General features: G+C 52.2%; 1 protein-coding gene across 1 annotated transcript in view; it reads left to right on the top strand.

Annotated features, from left to right (window-relative positions):
* The window catches only part of LOC140741642 (neurexophilin-2), a 494,901-nt gene that overhangs the window by 358,844 nt on the left and 113,868 nt on the right, over positions 1 to 22,189 (top strand). The gene's annotated exons all lie outside the window — the stretch shown is intronic.

The raw sequence follows: 22,189 nt of genomic DNA, 5'->3' as shown, positions 1-22,189 counted from the left end.
TGTGTGTGTGAGAGAGAGATGGACAGGGTGTGTGTGTGTGTGATAGATTGCCAGGGTGTGTGTGAGAGAGATGGACAAGGTGTGTGTGAGAGAGATGGACAGGGTGTGTGTGAGAGATGGACAGGGTGTGTGTGTGAGAGAGATGGACTGGGTGTGTGAGAGAGAGATGGACAGGGTGTGTGTGTGAGAGAGATGGACAGGGTGTGTGGGAGAAAGATGGACAGGGTGTGTGTGAAAGAGATGGACAGGGTGTCTGTGATAGATGGACAGGGTGTGTGAGAGGGAGATGGACAGGGTGTGTGTTTGTGAGAGAGATGGACAGGGTGTGTGAGAGAGAGAGATGGACAGGGTGTGTGTGTGTGAGAGAGAGATGGACAGGGTGTGTTTGTGAGAGAGAGAGAGATGAACAGGTGGTGTGTGAGGGAGAGATGGACAGTGTGTGGATGTGAGTGAGATGGACAGGGGTGTGTATGAGAGAGATGGACAGGGTGTGTGTGTGTGTGAGAGAGATGGACAGGCTGTGTGAGAGGGAGATGGACAGGGCGTGTGTGTGAGAGAGATGGACAGGGTGTGTCTGTGAGAGAGAGATGGACAGGGTGTGTATGAGAGATGGACAGGGTGAGTGTGTGTGAGAGATGGACAGGGTGTGTGAGAGAGAGATGAACAGGGTGTGTGTGTGAGAGAGATGGACAGGGTGTGTGTGTGAGAGAGATGGACAGGGTATGCGTGACAGAGATGGACAGGGTGTGTGTGTGAGAGAGAGATGAACAGGGTGTGTGTGTGTGAGAGATGGACAGGGTGTGTGTGTGAGAGAGATGGACAGGGTGTGCGATAGAGAGATGGACAGGGTGTGTGTGTGTGAGAGAGATGGACAGGGTGTGTGTGTGTGAGAGAGATGGACAGGGTGTGTGAGAGAGAGATGGACAGGTTGTGTGTGAGAGAGAGAGATGGACAGGGTGTGTGTGTGTGAGAGAGATGGACAGGGTGTGTGCGTGAGAGAAATGGACAGGGTGTGTGTGAGAGATGGACAGGGTGTGTGTGTGAGAGATGGACAGGGTGTGGGTTTGAGAGAGAGATGGACAGGGTGTGTGAGAGAGGGAGATGCACAGGGTGTCTTTGTGAGAGAGATGGATGGGGTGTGTGTGTGAGAGAGATGGAAATGGTGTGTGAGAGAGAGATGGACAGGGTGTGTGGGAGAGAGATGGACAGGGTGTGTGTGTGTGAGGGAGATGGACAGGGTTTTTGTGACAGAGATGGACAGGTTGTGTGTGAGAGAGAGATGGACAGTGTGTGTATGTGAGTGAGATGGACAGGGTGTGTGTGTGAGAGAGATGGACAGGGTGTGTGTGTGTGAGAGAGATGGACAGGGTGTGTGAGAGGGAGATGGACAGGGCGTGTGTGTGAGAGAGATGGACAGGGTGCGTGTGAGAGAGATGGACAGGGTGTGCGTGTGAGAGAGAGATGGACAGGGTGTGTGGGAGAGAGATGGACAGGGTGTGTCTGTGTGAGAGAGATCGACACGGTTTGTGTGATAGATATGGACAGGGTGTGTGTGAGAGAGAGATGGACAGTGTGTGTGTGAGAGAGAGATGGTCAGGGTGTGTGTGTGAGAGAGATGGACAGGGTGTGTGGGAGAAAGATGGACAGGGTGTGTGTGAGAAAGATGGACAGGGTGTCTGTGAGAGATAGATGGACAGGGTCTGTGTGAGAGAGATGGACAGGGTGTGTGTGAGAGAGATGGACAGGGTGTGTGTGAGAGAGAGATGGACAGGGTGTGTGAGAGGGAGATGGATAGGGTGTGTGTTTGTGAGAGAGATGGACAGGGTGTGTGAGAGAGAGAGATGGACAGGGTGTGTGTGTGTGAGAGAGAGATGGACAGGGTGTGTTTGTGAGAGAGAGAGAGATGAACAGGTGGTGTGTGAGGGAGAGATGGACAGTGTGTGGATGTGAGTGAGATGGACAGGGGTGTGTATGAGAGAGATGGACAGGGTGTGTGTGTGTGTGAGAGAGATGGACAGGCTGTGTGAGAGGGAGATGGACAGGGCGTGTGTGTAAGAGAGATAGACAGGGTGTGTCTGTGAGAGAGAGATGGACAGGGTGTGTATGAGAGATGGACAGGGTGAGTGTGTGTGAGAGATGGACAGGGTGTGTGAGAGAGAGATGAACAGGGTGTGTGTGTGAGAGAGATGGACAGGGTGTGTGTGTGAGAGAGATGGACAGGGTATGCGAGACAGAGATGGACAGGGTGTGTGTGTGAGAGAGAGATGAACAGGGTGTGTGTGTGTGAGAGATGGACAGGGTGTGTGTGTGAGAGAGATGGACAGGGTGTGCGATAGAGAGATGGACAGGGTGTGTGTGTGTGAGAGAGATGGACAGGGTGTGTGTGTGTGAGAGAGATGGACAGGGTGTGTGAGAGAGAGATGGACAGGTTGTGTGTGAGAGAGAGAGATGGACAGGGTGTGTGTGTGTGAGAGAGATGGACAGGGTGTGTGCGTGAGAGAAATGGACAGGGTGTGTGTGAGAGATGGACAGGGTGTGTGTGTGAGAGATGGACAGGGTGTGGGTTTGAGAGAGAGATGGACAGGGTGTGTGAGAGAGGGAGATGCACAGGGTGTCTTTGTGAGAGAGATGGATGGGGTGTGTGTGTGAGAGAGATGGAAATGGTGTGTGAGAGAGAGATGGACAGGGTGTGTGGGAGAGAGATGGACAGGGTGTGTGTGTGTGAGGGAGATGGACAGGGTTTTTGTGAGAGAGATGGACAGGTTGTGTGTGAGAGAGAGATGGACAGTGTGTGTATGTGAGTGAGATGGACAGGGTGTGTGTGTGAGAGAGATGGACAGGGTGTGTGTGTGTGAGAGAGATGGACAGGGTGTGTGAGAGGGAGATGGACAGGGCGTGTGTGTGAGAGAGATGGACCGGGTGCGTGTGAGAGAGATGGACAGGGTGTGCGTGTGAGAGAGAGATGGACAGGGTGTGTGGGAGAGAGATGGACAGGGTGTGTCTGTGTGAGAGAGATCGACACGGTTTGTGTGATAGATATGGACAGGGTGTGTGTGAGAGAGAGATGGACAGTGTGTGTGTGAGAGAGAGATGGTCAGGGTGTGTGTGTGAGAGAGATGGACAGGGTGTGTGTGAGAGAGATGTACGGTATGTGTGTGTGAGAGAGATGGACAGGGTGTGTGTGTGAGAGAGAGATGGACAGGGTGTGTGTGTGTGATAGTTGGACAGGGTGTGTGTGAGAGAGATGGACAGGGTGTGTGTGAGAGATGGACAGGGTGTGTGTGAGAGATGGACATGGTGTGTGTGTGAGTGAGATGGGCTGGGTGTGTGAGAGAGAGATGGACAGGGTGTGTGTGTGAGAGAGATGGACAGGGTGTGTGCGTGTGAGAGAAATGGATAGGGTGTGTGTGTGAGAGAGATGGACAGGGTGTGTGAGTGAGAGATGGACAGGGTGTGTGTGTATGAGAGAGAGATGGACAGGGTCTGTGGGAGAAAGAGAGATGGACAGGGTGTGTGTGTGAGAGAGAGATGTACAGGGTGTGTGTGGGAGAGAGATGGACAGGGTCTGTGGGAGAGAGAGAGATGGACAGGGTGTGTGTGTGTGAGAGAGATGGACAGGGTGTGTGTGTGAGAGAGATGGACAGGGTGTGTGTGTGTGAGAGAGATGGACATGGTGTGTGTGAGAGAGAGAGATGGACAGGGTGTGTGTGTGTGAGAGAGATGGACAGGGTGTGTGGGAGAAAGATGGACAGGGTGTGTGTGAGAAAGATGGACAGGGTGTCTGTGAGAGATAGATGGACAGGGTCTGTGTGAGAGAGATGGACAGGGTTTGTGTGAGAGAGATGGACAGGGTGTGTGTGAGAGAGAGATGGACAGGGTGTGTGAGAGGGAGATGGACAGTGTGTGTGTTTGTGAGAGAGATGGACAGGGTGTGTGAGAGAGAGAGATGGACAGGGTGTGTGTGTGTGAGGGAGAGATGGACAGTGTGTGGATGTGAGTGAGATGGACAGGGGTGTGTACGAGAGAGATGGACAGTGTGTGTGTGTGTGTGAGAGAGATGGACAGGCTGTGTGAGAGGGAGATGGACAGGGCGTGTGTGTGAGAGAGATGGACAGGGTGCGTGTGAGAGAGATGGACAGGGTGTGTGTGTGAGAGATGGACAGGGTGTGTGTGAGAGATGGACAGGGTGTGTGTGTGAGAGAGATGGACAGGGTGCGTGTGCGTGAGAGAGATGGACAGTGTGTGTGAGAGAGAGATGGACAGGTTGTTTGTGAGAGAGATGGACAGAGTGTGTGAGAGAGAGATGGACAGGGTGTGTGTGAGAGAGAGATGGACAGGGTGTGTGCGTGTGTGTGAGAGTAATGGACACTGTGTGTGTGAGAGAGATGGACAGGGTGTGTGTGAGAGAGAGATAGACACGGTGTGTGTGTGTGAGAGAGATGGACAGGGTGTGTGTGTGAGGGAGATGGACAGGGTGTGTGTGTGTGAGAGAGATGGACATGGTGTGTGTGTGCGAGAGATGGACATGGTGTGTGTGAGAGAGATGGAGAGGGTGTGTGTGTGAGAGAGAGATGGACAGGGTGTGTGTGTGTGATAGATTGCCAGGGTGTGTGTGAGAGAGATGGACAAGGTGTGTGTGAGAGAGATGGACAGGGTGTGTGTGAGAGATGGACAGGGTGTGTGTGTGAGAGAGATGGACTGGGTGTGTGAGAGAGAGATGGACAGGGTGTGTGTGTGAGAGAGATGGACAGGGTGTGTGGGAGAAAGATGGACAGGGTGTGTGTGAAAGAGATGGACAGGGTGTCTGTGAGAGATAGATGGACAGGGTGTGTGAGAGAGAGATGGACAGGGTGTGTGTGAGAGAGATGGACAGGTTGTGTGTGTGTGAGAGAGATGGACAGGATGTGTGTGTGAGAGAGAGATGGACAGGGTGTGTGTGTGTGAGAGATGGACAGGGTGTGTGTGTGAGAGAGAGATGGACAGGGTGTGTGGGAGAGAGATGGACAGGGTGTGTGTGTGTGAGGGAGATGGACAGGGTTTTTGTGAGAGAGAGATGGACAGGGTTTTTGTGAGAGAGAGATGGACAGGTTGTGTGTGAGAGAGAGATGGACATTGTGTGTATGTGAGTGAGATGGACAGGGTGTGTGTGTGAGAGAGATGGACAGGGTGTGTGTGTGTGAGAGAGATGGACAGGGTGTGTGAGAGGGACATGGACAGGGCGTGTGTGTGAGAGAGATGGACAGGGTGCGTGTGAGAGAGATGGACAGGGTGTGTGTGAGAGATGGACAGGGTGTGTGTGAGAGAGGGACAGGTTGTGTGTGTGAGAGAGATGGACATGGTGTGTGTGTGTGAGAGATGGACAGGGTGTTTGTGTGAGAGAGATGGACAGGGTGTGAGTGATAGAGATGGACAGGGTGTGTGTGTGAAAGAGAGATGAACAGGGTGTGTGGGAGAGAGATGGACAGGGTGTGTGTATGTGAGGGAGATCGACAGGGTTTGTGTGAGAGAGATGGACAGGGTCAGTGTGAGAGAGAGATGGACAGGGTGTGTGTGAGAGAGATGGACAGGGTGTGGGTGTGAGAAAGATGGACAGGGTGTGTGTGAGAGAGATGGACAGGGTGTGTGTGAGAGAGATGGACATGGATTGTGTGTGTGAGAGATGGACAGGCTCTGTGTGTGAGAGAGATGGACAGGGTGTGTGTGAGAAATGGACAGGGTGTGTGTGTGAGAGAGATGGACAGGTGAGTTTGTGTGAGAGATGGACAGGGTGTGTGTGTTAGAGAGAGATGGACAGGGTGTGTGTGTGAGAGAGAGATGGACAGGGTCTGTGTGTGTGAGAGAGATGGACAGGGTGTGTGTGTGTGTGAGAGACATGGATAGGGTATGTGTGTGAGAGAGATGGACAGGGTCTGTGTGTGTGAGAGAGATGGACAGGGTGTGTGTGTGTGAGAGAGATGGACAGGGTGTGTGTGTGAGAGATGGACAGGGTGTTTGTGTGAGAGATGGACAGGGAGTGTGTGTGAGAGAGAGATGTACAGGGTCTGTGTGTGAGAGAGAGATGGACAGGGTGTGTGTGTGAGAGAGATGGATAGGTTGTGTGTGTGAGAGAGATGGACACGGTGTGTGTGTGAGAGAGAGATGGACAGGGTGTGTGGGAGAGAGATGGATAGGGTGTGTGTGTGTGAGGGAGATGGACAGGGTTTTTGTGAGAGAGATGGACAGGTTGTGTGTGAGAGAGAGATGGACAGTGTGTGTATGTGAGTGAGATGGACAGGGTGTGTGTGTGAGAGAGATGGACAGGGTGTGTGTGTGTGAGAGAGATGGACAGGGTGTGTGAGAGGGAGATGGACAGGGCGTGTGTGTGAGAGAGATGGACAGGGTGCGTGTGAGAGAGATGGACAGGGTGTGCGTGTGAGAGAGAGATGGACAGGGTGTGTGGGAGAGAGATGGACAGGGTGTGTGTGTGTGAGAGAGATCGACACGGTTTGTGTGATAGATATGGACAGGGTGTGTGTGAGAGAGATGGACAGGGCGTGTGTGTGAGAGAGATGGACAGGGTGTGTGTGTGAGAGTGAGATGGACAGGGTGTGTGTGAGAGAGATGGCTAGGGTGTGTGTGAGAGATGGACAGGGTGTGTGTGAGAGATGGACAGGGTGTGTGTGTTAAAGAGATGGACTGGGTTTGTGAGAGAGAGATGGACAAGGTTTGTGTGTGAGAGGGATGGACAGGGTGTGTGTGTGTGTGAGAGACATGGATAGGGTGTGTGTGTGAGAGAGATGGACAGGGTCTATGTGTGTGAGAGAGATGGACAGGGTGTGTGTGTGTGAGAGAGATGGACAGGGTGTGTGTGTGAGAAATGGACAGGGTGTGTGTGTGAGAGAGATGGACATAGTGTGTATGTGAGAGAGATGGACAGGTTGTGTGTGTGAGAGAGATGAACAGGGTGTGTGTGTGAGAGAGATGGACAGGGTGTGTGTGAGAGAGATGGCCAATGTGTGTGTGTGTGAGAGAGATGGACAGGTTGTGTGTGTGAGAGAGATGAACAGGGTGTGTGTGTGAGAGATGGACAGAGTGTGTGTGTGAGAGAGATGGACAGGGTGTGTGTGTGAGAGAGATGAACAGGGTGTGTGTGTGAGAGAGATGGACAGGGTGTGTGTGTGAGAGATGTACAGGGTGTGTGTGTGTGAGAGAGATGGACAGAGTGTGTGTGTGAGAGAGATGGACAGGTTGTTTGTGTGAGAGAGATGAACAGGGTGTGTGTGTGAGAGATGGACAGGGTGTGTGTGGGAGAGAGATGGACAGGGTGTGTGTGTGTGTGAGAGAGATGGACAGGGTGTGTGTGTGTGAGAGAGATGGACAGGGTGTGTGTGTGTGAGAGATGGACAGGGTGTGTGTGAGAGAGATGGAAAGGGTGTGTGAGAGTGAGTGAGAGATGGACAGGGTGTGTGTGTGAGAGAGAGATGGACAGGGTGTGTGGGAGAGAGAGATGGACAGGGCATGTGTGTGTGAGAGAGATGGACAGGGTTTTTGTGAGAGAGAGATGGACAGGGTGTCGGTGAGAGAGAGATGGACAGGGTGTGTGTGAGAGAGAGATGGACAGGGTGTGTGTGAGAGAGATGGACAGGGTGTGTGTGAGAGAGATGGCTAGGGTGTGTGTGAGAGATGGACAGGGTGTGTGTGAGAGATGGACAGGGTGTGTGTGTTAAAGAGATGGACTGGGTGTGTGAGAGAGAGATGGACAAGGTTTGTGTGTGAGAGGGATGGACAGGGTGTGTGTGTGTGAGAGACATGGATAGGGTGTGTGTGTGAGAGAGATGGACAGGGTCTATGTGTGTGAGAGAGATGGACAGGGTGTGTGTGTGTGAGAGAGATGGACAGGGTGTGTGTGTGAGAAATGGACAGGGTGTGTGTGAGAGAGATGGACATAGTGTGTATGTGAGAGAGATGGACAGGTTGTGTGTGTGAGAGAGATGAACAGGGTGTGTGTGTGAGAGAGATGGACAGGGTGTGTGTGAGAGAGATGGACAATGTGTGTGTGTGTGAGAGAGATGGACAGGTTGTGTGTGTGAGAGAGATGAACAGGGTGTGTGTGTGAGAGATGGACAGAGTGTGTTTGAGAGAGATGGACAGGGTGTGTGTGTGAGAGAGATGAACAGGGTGTGTGTGTGAGAGAGATGGACAGGGTGTGTGTGTGAGAGATGTACAGGGTGTGTGTGTGTGAGAGAGATGGACAGAGTGTGTGTGTGAGAGAGATGGACAGGTTGTTTGTGTGAGAGAGATGAACAGGGTGTGTGTGTGAGAGATGGACAGGGTGTGTGTGGGAGAGAGATGGACAGGGTGTGTGTGTGTGTGAGAGAGATGGACAGGGTGTGTGTGTGTGTGAGAGAGATGGACAGGGTGTGTGTGTGTGAGAGATGGACAGGGTGTGTGTGAGAGAGATGGAAAGGGTGTGTGAGAGTGAGTGAGAGATGGACAGGGTGTGTGTGTGAGAGAGAGATGGACATGGTGTGTGTGAGAGAGAGATGGACAGGGTGTGTGTGTGAGAGAGATGGATTGGTTGTGTGTGTGAGAGAGATGGACACGGTGTGTGTGTGAGAGAGAGATGGACAGGGTGTGTGGGAGAGAGATGGATAGGGTGTGTGTGTGTGAGGGAGATGGACAGGGTTTTTGTGAGAGAGATGGACAGGTTGTGTGTGAGAGAGAGATGGACAGTGTGTGTATGTGAGTGAGATGGACAGGGTGTGTGTGTGAGAGAGATGGACAGGGTGTGTGTGTGTGAGAGAGATGGACAGGGTGTGTGAGAGGGAGATGGACAGGGCGTGTGTGTGAGAGAGATGGACAGGGTGCGTGTGAGAGAGATGGACAGGGTGTGCGTGTGAGAGAGAGATGGACAGGGTGTGTGGGAGAGAGATGGACAGGGTGTGTGTGTGTGAGAGAGATCGACACGGTTTGTGTGATAGATATGGACAGGGTGTGTGTGAGAGAGATGGACAGGGCGTGTGTGTGAGAGAGATGGACAGGGTGTGTGTGTGTGAGAGAGATGGACAGGGTGTGTGTGTGTGAGAGATGGACAGGGTGTGTGTGAGAGAGATGGAAAGGGTGTGTGAGAGTGAGTGAGAGATGGACAGGGTGTGTGTGTGAGAGAGAGATGGACAGGGTGTGTGGGAGAGAGAGATGGACAGGGCATGTGTGTGTGAGAGAGATGGACAGGGTTTTTGTGAGAGAGAGATGGACAGGGTGTCGGTGAGAGAGAGATGGACAGGGTGTGTGTGAGAGAGAGATGGACAGGGTGTGTGTGAGAGAGATGGACAGGGTGTGTGTGAGAGAGATGGCTAGGGTGTGTGTGAGAGATGGACAGGGTGTGTGTGAGAGATGGACAGGGTGTGTGTGTTAAAGAGATGGACTGGGTGTGTGAGAGAGAGATGGACAAGGTTTGTGTGTGAGAGGGATGGACAGGGTGTGTGTGTGTGAGAGACATGGATAGGGTGTGTGTGTGAGAGAGATGGACAGGGTCTATGTGTGTGAGAGAGATGGACAGGGTGTGTGTGTGTGAGAGAGATGGACAGGGTGTGTGTGTGAGAAATGGACAGGGTGTGTGTGAGAGAGATGGACATAGTGTGTATGTGAGAGAGATGGACAGGTTGTGTGTGTGAGAGAGATGAACAGGGTGTGTGTGTGAGAGAGATGGACAGGGTGTGTGTGAGAGAGATGGACAATGTGTGTGTGTGTGAGAGAGATGGACAGGTTGTGTGTGTGAGAGAGATGAACAGGGTGTGTGTGTGAGAGATGGACAGAGTGTGTGTTTGAGAGAGATGGACAGGGTGTGTGTGTGAGAGAGATGAACAGGGTGTGTGTGTGAGAGAGATGGACAGGGTGTGTGTGTGAGAGATGTACAGGGTGTGTGTGTGTGAGAGAGATGGACAGAGTGTGTGTGTGAGAGAGATGGACAGGTTGTTTGTGTGAGAGAGATGAACAGGGTGTGTGTGTGAGAGATGGACAGGGTGTGTGTGGGAGAGAGATGGACAGGGTGTGTGTGTGTGTGAGAGAGATGGACAGGGTGTGTGTGTGTGAGAGAGATGGACAGGGTGTGTGTGTGTGAGAGATGGACAGGGTGTGTGTGAGAGAGATGGAAAGGGTGTGTGAGAGTGAGTGAGAGATGGACAGGGTGTGTGTGTGAGAGAGAGATGGACATGGTGTGTGTGAGAGAGAGATGGACAGGGTGCGTGTGAGAGAGATGGACAGGGTGTGCGTGTGAGAGAGAGATGGACAGGGTGTGTGAGAGAGAGATGGACAGGGTGTGTGTGTGTGAGAGAGATCGACACGGTTTGTGTGATAGATATGGACAGGGTGTGTGTGAGAGAGATGGACAGGGCGTGTGTGTGAGAGAGATGGACAGGGTGTGTGTGTGAGAGTGAGATGGACAGGGTGTGTGTGAGAGAGATGGCTAGGGTGTGTGTGAGAGATGGACAGGGTGTGTGTGAGAGATGGACAGGGTGTGTGTGTTAAAGAGATGGACTGGGTTTGTGAGAGAGAGATGGACAAGGTTTGTGTGTGAGAGGGATGGACAGGGTGTGTGTGTGTGTGAGAGACATGGATAGGGTGTGTGTGTGAGAGAGATGGACAGGGTCTATGTGTGTGAGAGAGATGGACAGGGTGTGTGTGTGTGAGAGAGATGGACAGGGTGTGTGTGTGAGAAATGGACAGGGTGTGTGTGTGAGAGAGATGGACATAGTGTGTATGTGAGAGAGATGGACAGGTTGTGTGTGTGAGAGAGATGAACAGGGTGTGTGTGTGAGAGAGATGGACAGGGTGTGTGTGAGAGAGATGGACAATGTGTGTGTGTGTGAGAGAGATGGACAGGTTGTGTGTGTGAGAGAGATGGACAGGGTGTGTGTGTGAGAGAGATGAACAGGGTGTGTGTGTGAGAGAGATGGACAGGGTGTGTGTGTGAGAGATGTACAGGGTGTGTGTGTGTGAGAGAGATGGACAGAGTGTGTGTGTGAGAGAGATGGACAGGTTGTTTGTGTGAGAGAGATGAACAGGGTGTGTGTGTGAGAGATGGACAGGGTGTGTGTGGGAGAGAGATGGACAGGGTGTGTGTGTGTGAGAGAGAGATGGACAGGGTGTGTGTGTGTGAGAGAGATGGACAGGGTGTGTGTGTGTGAGAGATGGACAGGGTGTGTGTGAGAGAGATGGAAAGGGTGTGTGAGAGTGAGTGAGAGATGGACAGGGTGTGTGTGTGAGAGAGAGATGGACAGGGTGTGTGGGAGAGAGAGATGGACAGGGCATGTGTGTGTGAGAGAGATGGACAGGGTTTTTGTGAGAGAGAGATGGACAGGGTGTCGGTGAGAGAGAGATGGACAGGGTTTGTGTGAGAGAGAGATGGACAGGGTGTGTGTGAGAGAGATGGACAGGGTGTGTGTGAGAGAGATGGCTAGGGTGTGTGTGAGAGATGGACAGGGTGTGTGTGAGAGATGGACAGGGTGTGTGTGTTAAAGAGATGGACTGGGTGTGTGAGAGAGAGATGGACAAGGTTTGTGTGTGAGAGGGATGGACAGGGTGTGTGTGTGTGAGAGACATGGATAGGGTGTGTGTGTGAGAGAGATGGACAGGGTCTATGTGTGTGAGAGAGATGGACAGGGTGTGTGTGTGTGAGAGAGATGGACAGGGTGTGTGTGTGAGAAATGGACAGGGTGTGTGTGAGAGAGATGGACATAGTGTGTATGTGAGAGAGATGGACAGGTTGTGTGTGTGAGAGTGATGAACAGGGTGTGTGTGTGAGAGAGATGGACAGGGTGTGTGTGAGAGAGATGGACAATGTGTGTGTGTGTGAGAGAGATGGACAGGTTGTGTGTGTGAGAGAGATGAACAGGGTGTGTGTGTGAGAGATGGACAGAGTGTGTGTTTGAGAGAGATGGACAGGGTGTGTGTGTGAGAGAGATGAACAGGGTGTGTGTGTGAGAGAGATGGACAGGGTGTGTGTGTGAGAGATGTACAGGGTGTGTGTGTGTGAGAGAGATGGACAGAGTGTGTGTGTGAGAGAGATGGACAGGTTGTTTGTGTGAGAGAGATGAACAGGGTGTGTGTGTGAGAGATGGACAGGGTGTGTGTGGGAGAGAGATGGACAGGGTGTGTGTGTGTGTGAGAGAGATGGACAGGGTGTGTGTGTGTGAGAGAGATGGACAGGGTGTGTGTGTGTGAGAGATGGACAGGGTGTGTGTGAGAGAGATGGAAAGGGTGTGTGAGAGTGAGTGAGAGATGGACAGGGTGTGTGTGTGAGAGAGAGATGGACATGGTGTGTGTGAGAGAGAGATGGACAGGGTGTGTGTGTGAGAGAGATGGATAGGTTGTGTGTGTGAGAGAGATGGACACGGTGTGTGTGTGAGAGAGAGATGGACAGGGTGTGTGGGAGAGAGATGGATAGGGTGTGTGTGTGTGAGGGAGATGGACAGGGTTTTTGTGAGAGAGATGGACAGGTTGTGTGTGAGAGAGAGATGGACAGTGTGTGTATGTGAGTGAGATGGACAGGGTGTGTGTGTGAGAGAGATGGACAGGGTGTGTGTGTGTGAGAGAGATGGACAGGGTGTGTGAGAGGGAGATGGACAGGGCGTGTGTGTGAGAGAGATGGACAGGGTGCGTGTGAGAGAGATGGACAGGGTGTGCGTGTGAGAGAGAGATGGACAGGGTGTGTGGGAGAGAGATGGACAGGGTGTGTGTGTGTGAGAGAGATCGACACGGTTTGTGTGATAGATATGGACAGGGTGTGTGTGAGAGAGATGGACAGGGCGTGTGTGTGAGAGAGATGGACAGGGTGTGTGTGTGTGAGAGAGATGGACAGGGTGTGTGTGTGTGAGAGATGGACAGGGTGTGTGTGAGAGAGATGGAAAGGGTGTGTGAGAGTGAGTGAGAGATGGACAGGGTGTGTGTGTGAGAGAGAGATGGACAGGGTGTGTGGGAGAGAGAGATGGACAGGGCATGTGTGTGTGAGAGAGATGGACAGGGTTTTTGTGAGAGAGAGATGGACAGGGTGTCGGTGAGAGAGAGATGGACAGGGTGTGTGTGAGAGAGAGATGGACAGGGTGTGTGTGAGAGAGATGGACAGGGTGTGTGTGAGAGAGATGGCTAGGGTGTGTGTGAGAGATGGACAGGGTGTGTGTGAGAGATGGACAGGGTGTGTGTGTTAAAGAGATGGACTGGGTGTGTGAGAGAGAGATGGACAAGGTTTGTGTGTGAGAGGGATGGACAGGGTGTGTGTGTGTGAGAGACATGGATAGGGTGTGTGTGTGAGAGAGATGGACAGGGTCTATGTGTGTGAGAGAGATGGACAGGGTGTGTGTGTGTGAGAGAGATGGACAGGGTGTGTGTGTGAGAAATGGACAGGGTGTGTGTGAGAGAGATGGACATAGTGTGTATGTGAGAGAGATGGACAGGTTGTGTGTGTGAGAGAGATGAACAGGGTGTGTGTGTGAGAGAGATGGACAGGGTGTGTGTGAGAGAGATGGACAATGTGTGTGTGTGTGAGAGAGATGGACAGGTTGTGTGTGTGAGAGAGATGAACAGGGTGTGTGTGTGAGAGATGGACAGAGTGTGTGTTTGAGAGAGATGGACAGGGTGTGTGTGTGAGAGAGATGAACAGGGTGTGTGTGTGAGAGAGATAGACAGGGTGTGTGTGTGAGAGATGTACAGGGTGTGTGTGTGTGAGAGAGATGGACAGAGTGTGTGTGTGAGAGAGATGGACAGGTTGTTTGTGTGAGAGAGATGAACAGGGTGTGTGTGTGAGAGATGGACAGGGTGTGTGTGGGAGAGAGATGGACAGGGTGTGTGTGTGTGTGAGAGAGATGGACAGGGTGTGTGTGTGTGAGAGAGATGGACAGGGTGTGTGTGTGTGAGAGATGGACAGGGTGTGTGTGAGAGAGATGGAAAGGGTGTGTGAGAGTGAGTGAGAGATGGACAGGGTGTGTGTGTGAGAGAGAGATGGACATGGTGTGTGTGAGAGAGAGATGGACAGGGTGTGTGTGTGAGAGAGATGGATAGGTTGTGTGTGTGAGAGAGATGGACACGGTGTGTGTGTGAGAGAGAGATGGACAGGGTGTGTGGGAGAGAGATGGATAGGGTGTGTGTGTGTGAGGGAGATGGACAGGGTTTTTGTGAGAGAGATGGACAGGTTGTGTGTGAGAGAGAGATGGACAGTGTGTGTATGTGAGTGAGATGGACAGGGTGTGTGTGTGAGAGAGATGGACAGGGTGTGTGTGTGTGAGAGAGATGGACAGGGTGTGTGAGAGGGAGATGGACAGGGCGTGTGTGTGAGAGAGATGGACAGGGTGCGTGTGAGAGAGATGGACAGGGTGTGCGTGTGAGAGAGAGATGGACAGGGTGTGTGGGAGAGAGATGGACAGGGTGTGTGTGTGTGAGAGAGATCGACACGGTTTGTGTGATAGATATGGACAGGGTGTGTGTGAGAGAGATGGACAGGGCGTGTGTGTGAGAGAGATGGACAGGGTGTGTGTGTGTGAGAGAGATGGACAGGGTGTGTGTGTGTGAGAGATGGACAGGGTGTGTGTGAGAGAGATGGAAAGGGTGTGTGAGAGTGAGTGAGAGATGGACAGGGTGTGTGTGTGAGAGAGAGATGGACAGGGTGTGTGGGAGAGAGAGATGGACAGGGCATGTGTGTGTGAGAGAGATGGACAGGGTTTTTGTGAGAGAGAGATGGACAGGGTGTCGGTGAGAGAGAGATGGACAGGGTGTGTGTGAGAGAGAGATGGACAGGGTGTGTGTGAGAGAGATGGACAGGGTGTGTGTGAGAGAGATGGCTAGGGTGTGTGTGAGAGATGGACAGGGTGTGTGTGAGAGATGGACAGGGTGTGTGTGTTAAAGAGATGGACTGGGTGTGTGAGAGAGAGATGGACAAGGTTTGTGTGTGAGAGGGATGGACAGGGTGTGTGTGTGTGAGAGACATGGATAGGGTGTGTGTGTGAGAGAGATGGACAGGGTCTATGTGTGTGAGAGAGATGGACAGGGTGTGTGTGTGTGAGAGAGATGGACAGGGTGTGTGTGTGAGAAATGGACAGGGTGTGTGTGAGAGAGATGGACATAGTGTGTATGTGAGAGAGATGGACAGGTTGTGTGTGTGAGAGAGATGAACAGGGTGTGTGTGTGAGAGAGATGGACAGGGTGTGTGTGAGAGAGATGGACAATGTGTGTGTGTGTGAGAGAGATGGACAGGTTGTGTGTGTGAGAGAGATGAACAGGGTGTGTGTGTGAGAGATGGACAGAGTGTGTGTTTGAGAGAGATGGACAGGGTGTGTGTGTGAGAGAGATGAACAGGGTGTGTGTGTGAGAGAGATGGACAGGGTGTGTGTGTGTGAGAGATGGACAGGGTGTGTGTGAGAGAGATGGAAAGGGTGTGTGAGAGTGAGTGAGAGATGTACAGGGTGTGTGTGTGTGAGAGAGATGGACAGAGTGTGTGTGTGAGAGAGATGGACAGGTTGTTTGTGTGAGAGAGATGAACAGGGTGTGTGTGTGAGAGATGGACAGGGTGTGTGTGGGAGAGAGATGGACAGGGTGTGTGTGTGTGTGAGAGAGATGGACAGGGTGTGTGTGTGTGAGAGAGATGGACAGGGTGTGTGTGTGTGAGAGATGGACAGGGTGTGTGTGAGAGAGATGGAAAGGGTGTGTGAGAGTGAGTGAGAGATGGACAGGGTGTGTGTGTGAGAGAGAGATGGACATGGTGTGTGTGAGAGAGAGATGGACAGGGTGTGTGTGTGAGAGAGATGGATAGGTTGTGTGTGTGAGAGAGATGGACACGGTGTGTGTGTGAGAGAGAGATGGACAGGGTGTGTGGGAGAGAGATGGATAGGGTGTGTGTGTGTGAGGGAGATGGACAGGGTTTTTGTGAGAGAGATGGAAAGGTTGTGTGTGAGAGAGAGATGGACAGTGTGTGTATGTGAGTGAGATGGACAGGGTGTGTGTGTGAGAGAGATGGACAGGGTGTGTGTGTGTGAGAGAGATGGACAGGGTGTGTGAGAGGGAGATGGACAGGGCGTGTGTGTGAGAGAGATGGACAGGGTGCGTGTGAGAGAGATGGACAGGGTGTGCGTGTGAGAGAGAGATGGACAGGGTGTGTGGGAGAGAGATGGACAGGGTGTGTGTGTGTGAGAGAGATCGACACGGTTTGTGTGATAGATATGGACAGGGTGTGTGTGAGAGAGATGGACAGGGCGTGTGTGTGAGAGAGATGGACAGGGTGTGTGTGTGAGAGTGAGATGGACAGGGTGTGTGTGTTAAAGAGATGGACTGGGTTTGTGAGAGAGAGATGGACAAGGTTTGTGTGTGAGAGGGATGGACAGGGTGTGTGTGTGTGTGAGAGACATGGATAGGGTGTGTGTGTGAGAGAGATGGACAGGGTCTATGTGTGTGAGAGAGATGGACAGGGTGTGTGTGTGTGAGAGAGATGGACAGGGTGTGTGTGTGAGAAATGGACAGGGTGTGTGTGTGAGAGAGATGGACATAGTGTGTATGTGAGAGAGATGGACAGGTTGTGTGTGTGAGAGAGATGAACAGGGTGTGTGTGTGAGAGAGATGGACAGGGTGTGTGTGAGAGAGATGGCCAATGTGTGTGTGTGTGAGAGAGATGGACAGGTTGTGTGTGTGAGAGAGATGAACAGGGTGTGTGTGTGAGAGATGGACAGAGTGTGTGTGTGAGAGAGATGGACAGGGTGTGTGTGTGAGAGAGATGAACAGGGTGTGTGTGTGAGAGAGATGGACAGGGTGTGTGTGTGAGAGATGTACAGGGTGTGTGTGTGTGAGAGAGATGGACAGAGTGTGTGTGTGAGAGAGATGGACAGGTTGTTTGTGTGAGAGAGATGAACAGGGTGTGTGTGTGAGAGATGGACAGGGTGTGTGTGGGAGAGAGATGGACAGGGTGTGTGTGTGTGAGAGAGAGATGGACAGGGTGTGTGTGTGTGAGAGAGATGGACAGGGTGTGTGTGTGTGAGAGATGGACAGGGTGTGTGTGAGAGAGATGGAAAGGGTGTGTGAGAGTGAGTGAGAGATGGACAGGGTGTGTGTGTGAGAGAGAGATGGACAGGGTGTGTGGGAGAGAGAGATGGACAGGGCATGTGTGTGTGAGAGAGATGGACAGGGTTTTTGTGAGAGAGAGATGGACAGGGTGTCGGTGAGAGAGAGATGGACAGGGTGTGTGTGAGAGAGAGATGGACAGGGTGTGTGTGAGAGAGATGGACAGGGTGTGTGTGAGAGAGATGGCTAGGGTGTGTGTGAGAGATGGACAGGGTGTGTGTGAGAGATGGACAGGGTGTGTGTGTTAAAGAGATGGACTGGGTGTGTGAGAGAGAGATGGACAAGGTTTGTGTGTGAGAGGGATGGACAGGGTGTGTGTGTGTGAGAGACATGGATAGGGTGTGTGTGTGAGAGAGATGGACAGGGTCTATGTGTGTGAGAGAGATGGACAGGGTGTGTGTGTGTGAGAGAGATGGACAGGGTGTGTGTGTGAGAAATGGACAGGGTGTGTGTGTGAGAGAGATGGACATAGTGTGTATGTGAGAGAGATGGACAGGTTGTGTGTGTGAGAGAGATGAACAGGGTGTGTGTGTGAGAGAGATGGACAGGGTGTGTGTGAGAGAGATGGACAATGTGTGTGTGTGTGAGAGAGATGGACAGGTTGTGTGTGTGAGAGAGATGAACAGGGTGTGTGTGTGAGAGATGGACAGAGTGTGTGTGTGAGAGAGATGGACAGGGTGTGTGTGTGAGAGAGATGAACAGGGTGTGTGTGTGAGAGAGATGGACAGGGTGTGTGTGTGAGAGATGTACAGGGTGTGTGTGTGTGAGAGAGATGGACAGAGTGTGTGTGTGAGAGAGATGGACAGGTTGTTTGTGTGAGAGAGATGAACAGGGTGTGTGTGTGAGAGATGGACAGGGTGTGTGTGGGAGAGAGATGGACAGGGTGTGTGTGTGTGTGAGAGAGATGGACAGGGTGTGTGTGTGTGAGAGAGATGGACAGGGTGTGTGTGTGTGAGAGATGGACAGGGTGTGTGTGAGAGAGATGGAAAGGGTGTGTGAGAGTGAGTGAGAGATGGACAGGGTGTGTGTGTGAGAGAGAGATGGACATGGTGTGTGTGAGAGAGAGATGGACAGGGTGCGTGTGAGAGAGATGGACAGGGTGTGCGTGTGAGAGAGAGATGGACAGGGTGTGTGGGAGAGAGATGGACAGGGTGTGTGTGTGTGAGAGAGATCGACACGGTTTGTGTGATAGATATGGACAGGGTGTGTGTGAGAGAGATGGACAGGGCGTGTGTGTGAGAGAGATGGACAGGGTGTGTGTGTGAGAGTGAGATGGACAGGGTGTGTGTGAGAGAGATGGCTAGGGTGTGTGTGAGAGATGGACAGGGTGTGTGTGAGAGATGGACAGGGTGTGTGTGTTAAAGAGATGGACTGGGTTTGTGAGAGAGAGATGGACAAGGTTTGTGTGTGAGAGGGATGGACAGGGTGTGTGTGTGTGTGAGAGACATGGATAGGGTGTGTGTGTGAGAGAGATGGACAGGGTCTATGTGTGTGAGAGAGATGGACAGGGTGTGTGTGTGTGAGAGAGATGGACAGGGTGTGTGTGTGAGAAATGGACAGGGTGTGTGTGTGAGAGAGATGGACATAGTGTGTATGTGAGAGAGATGGACAGGTTGTGTGTGTGAGAGAGATGAACAGGGTGTGTGTGTGAGAGAGATGGACAGGGTGTGTGTGAGAGAGATGGACAATGTGTGTGTGTGTGAGAGAGATGGACAGGTTGTGTGTGTGAGAGAGATGAACAGGGTGTGTGTGTGAGAGATGGACAGAGTGTGTGTGTGAGAGAGATGGACAGGGTGTGTGTGTGAGAGAGATGAACAGGGTGTGTGTGTGAGAGAGATGGACAGGGTGTGTGTGTGAGAGATGTACAGGGTGTGTGTGTGTGAGAGAGATGGACAGAGTGTGTGTGTGAGAGAGATGGACAGGTTGTTTGTGTGAGAGAGATGAACAGGGTGTGTGTGTGAGAGATGGACAGGGTGTGTGTGGGAGAGAGATGGACAGGGTGTGTGTGTGTGAGAGAGAGATGGACAGGGTGTGTGTGTGTGAGAGAGATGGACAGGGTGTGTGTGTGTGAGAGATGGACAGGGTGTGTGTGAGAGAGATGGAAAGGGTGTGTGAGAGTGAGTGAGAGATGGACAGGGTGTGTGTGTGAGAGAGAGATGGACAGGGTGTGTGGGAGAGAGAGATGGACAGGGCATGTGTGTGTGAGAGAGATGGACAGGGTTTTTGTGAGAGAGAGATGGACAGGGTGTCGGTGAGAGAGAGATGGACAGGGTGTGTGTGAGAGAGAGATGGACAGGGTGTGTGTGAGAGAGATGGACAGGGTGTGTGTGAGAGAGATGGCTAGGGTGTGTGTGAGAGATGGACAGGGTGTGTGTGTGTGAGAGAGATGGACAGGGTGTGTGAGAGGGAGATGGACAGGGCGTGTGTGTGAGAGAGATGGACAGGGTGCGTGTGAGAGAGATGGACAGGGTGTGCGTGTGAGAGAGAGATGGACAGGGTGTGTGGGAGAGAGATGGACAGGGTGTGTGTGTGTGAGAGAGATCGACACGGTTTGTGTGATAGATATGGACAGGGTGTGTGTGAGAGAGATGGACAGGGCGTGTGTGTGAGAGAGATGGACAGGGTGTGTGTGTGTGAGAGAGATGGACAGGGTGTGTGTGTGTGAGAGATGGACAGGGTGTGTGTGAGAGAGATGGAAAGGGTGTGTGAGAGTGAGTGAGAGATGGACAGGGTGTGTGTGTGAGAGAGAGATGGACAGGGTGTGTGGGAGAGAGAGATGGACAGGGCATGTGTGTGTGAGAGAGATGGACAGGGTTTTTGTGAGAGAGAGATGGACAGGGTGTCGGTGAGAGAGAGATGGACAGGGTGTGTGTGAGAGAGAGATGGACAGGGTGTGTGTGAGAGAGATGGACAGGGTGTGTGTGAGAGAGATGGCTAGGGTGTGTGTGAGAGATGGACAGGGTGTGTGTGAGAGATGGACAGGGTGTGTGTGTTAAAGAGATGGACTGGGTGTGTGAGAGAGAGATGGACAAGGTTTGTGTGTGAGAGGGATGGACAGGGTGTGTGTGTGTGAGAGACATGGATAGGGTGTGTGTGTGAGAGAGATGGACAGGGTCTATGTGTGTGAGAGAGATGGACAGGGTGTGTGTGTGTGAGAGAGATGGACAGGGTGTGTGTGTGAGAAATGGACAGGGTGTGTGTGAGAGAGATGGACATAGTGTGTATGTGAGAGAGATGGACAGGTTGTGTGTGTGAGAGAGATGAACAGGGTGTGTGTGTGAGAGAGATGGACAGGGTGTGTGTGAGAGAGATGGACAATGTGTGTGTGTGTGAGAGAGATGGACAGGTTGTGTGTGTGAGAGAGATGAACAGGGTGTGTGTGTGAGAGATGGACAGAGTGTGTGTTTGAGAGAGATGGACAGGGTGTGTGTGTGAGAGAGATGAACAGGGTGTGTGTGTGAGAGAGATGGACAGGGTGTGTGTGTGAGAGATGTACAGGGTGTGTGTGTGTGAGAGAGATGGACAGAGTGTGTGTGTGAGAGAGATGGACAGGTTGTTTGTGTGAGAGAGATGAACAGGGTGTGTGTGTGAGAGATGGACAGGGTGTGTGTGGGAGAGAGATGGACAGGGTGTGTGTGTGTGTGAGAGAGATGGACAGGGTGTGTGTGTGTGAGAGAGATGGACAGGGTGTGTGTGTGTGAGAGATGGACAGGGTGTGTGTGAGAGAGATGGAAAGGGTGTGTGAGAGTGAGTGAGAGATGGACAGGGTGTGTGTGTGAGAGAGAGATGGACATGGTGTGTGTGAGAGAGAGATGGACAGGGTGCGTGTGAGAGAGATGGACAGGGTGTGCGTGTGAGAGAGAGATGGACAGGGTGTGTGAGAGAGAGATGGACAGGGTGTGTGTGTGTGAGAGAGATCGACACGGTTTGTGTGATAGATATGGACAGGGTGTGTGTGAGAGAGATGGACAGGGCGTGTGTGTGAGAGAGATGGACAGGGTGTGTGTGTGAGAGTGAGATGGACAGGGTGTGTGTGAGAGAGATGGCTAGGGTGTGTGTGAGAGATGGACAGGGTGTGTGTGAGAGATGGACAGGGTGTGTGTGTTAAAGAGATGGACTGGGTTTGTGAGAGAGAGATGGACAAGGTTTGTGTGTGAGAGGGATGGACAGGGTGTGTGTGTGTGTGAGAGACATGGATAGGGTGTGTGTGTGAGAGAGATGGACAGGGTCTATGTGTGTGAGAGAGATGGACAGGGTGTGTGTGTGTGAGAGAGATGGACAGGGTGTGTGTGTGAGAAATGGACAGGGTGTGTGTGTGAGAGAGATGGACATAGTGTGTATGTGAGAGAGATGGACAGGTTGTGTGTGTGAGAGAGATGAACAGGGTGTGTGTGTGAGAGAGATGGACAGGGTGTGTGTGAGAGAGATGGACAATGTGTGTGTGTGTGAGAGAGATGGACAGGTTGTGTGTGTGAGAGAGATGGACAGGGTGTGTGTGTGAGAGAGATGAACAGGGTGTGTGTGTGAGAGAGATGGACAGGGTGTGTGTGTGAGAGATGTACAGGGTGTGTGTGTGTGAGAGAGATGGACAGAGTGTGTGTGTGAGAGAGATGGACAGGTTGTTTGTGTGAGAGAGATGAACAGGGTGTGTGTGTGAGAGATGGACAGGGTGTGTGTGGGAGAGAGATGGACAGGGTGTGTGTGTGTGAGAGAGAGATGGACAGGGTGTGTGTGTGTGAGAGAGATGGACAGGGTGTGTGTGTGTGAGAGATGGACAGGGTGTGTGTGAGAGAGATGGAAAGGGTGTGTGAGAGTGAGTGAGAGATGGACAGGGTGTGTGTGTGAGAGAGAGATGGACAGGGTGTGTGGGAGAGAGAGATGGACAGGGCATGTGTGTGTGAGAGAGATGGACAGGGTTTTTGTGAGAGAGAGATGGACAGGGTGTCGGTGAGAGAGAGATGGACAGGGTTTGTGTGAGAGAGAGATGGACAGGGTGTGTGTGAGAGAGATGGACAGGGTGTGTGTGAGAGAGATGGCTAGGGTGTGTGTGAGAGATGGACAGGGTGTGTGTGAGAGATGGACAGGGTGTGTGTGTTAAAGAGATGGACTGGGT

Source organism: Hemitrygon akajei, chromosome 18, assembly GCF_048418815.1.
Source record: "Hemitrygon akajei chromosome 18, sHemAka1.3, whole genome shotgun sequence".
NCBI classification, from domain to species: Eukaryota; Metazoa; Chordata; class Chondrichthyes; order Myliobatiformes; family Dasyatidae; genus Hemitrygon; species Hemitrygon akajei.
Note: the sequence above shows the minus strand (reverse complement) of the source record. Positions and strands in the feature narration are given on the sequence as shown.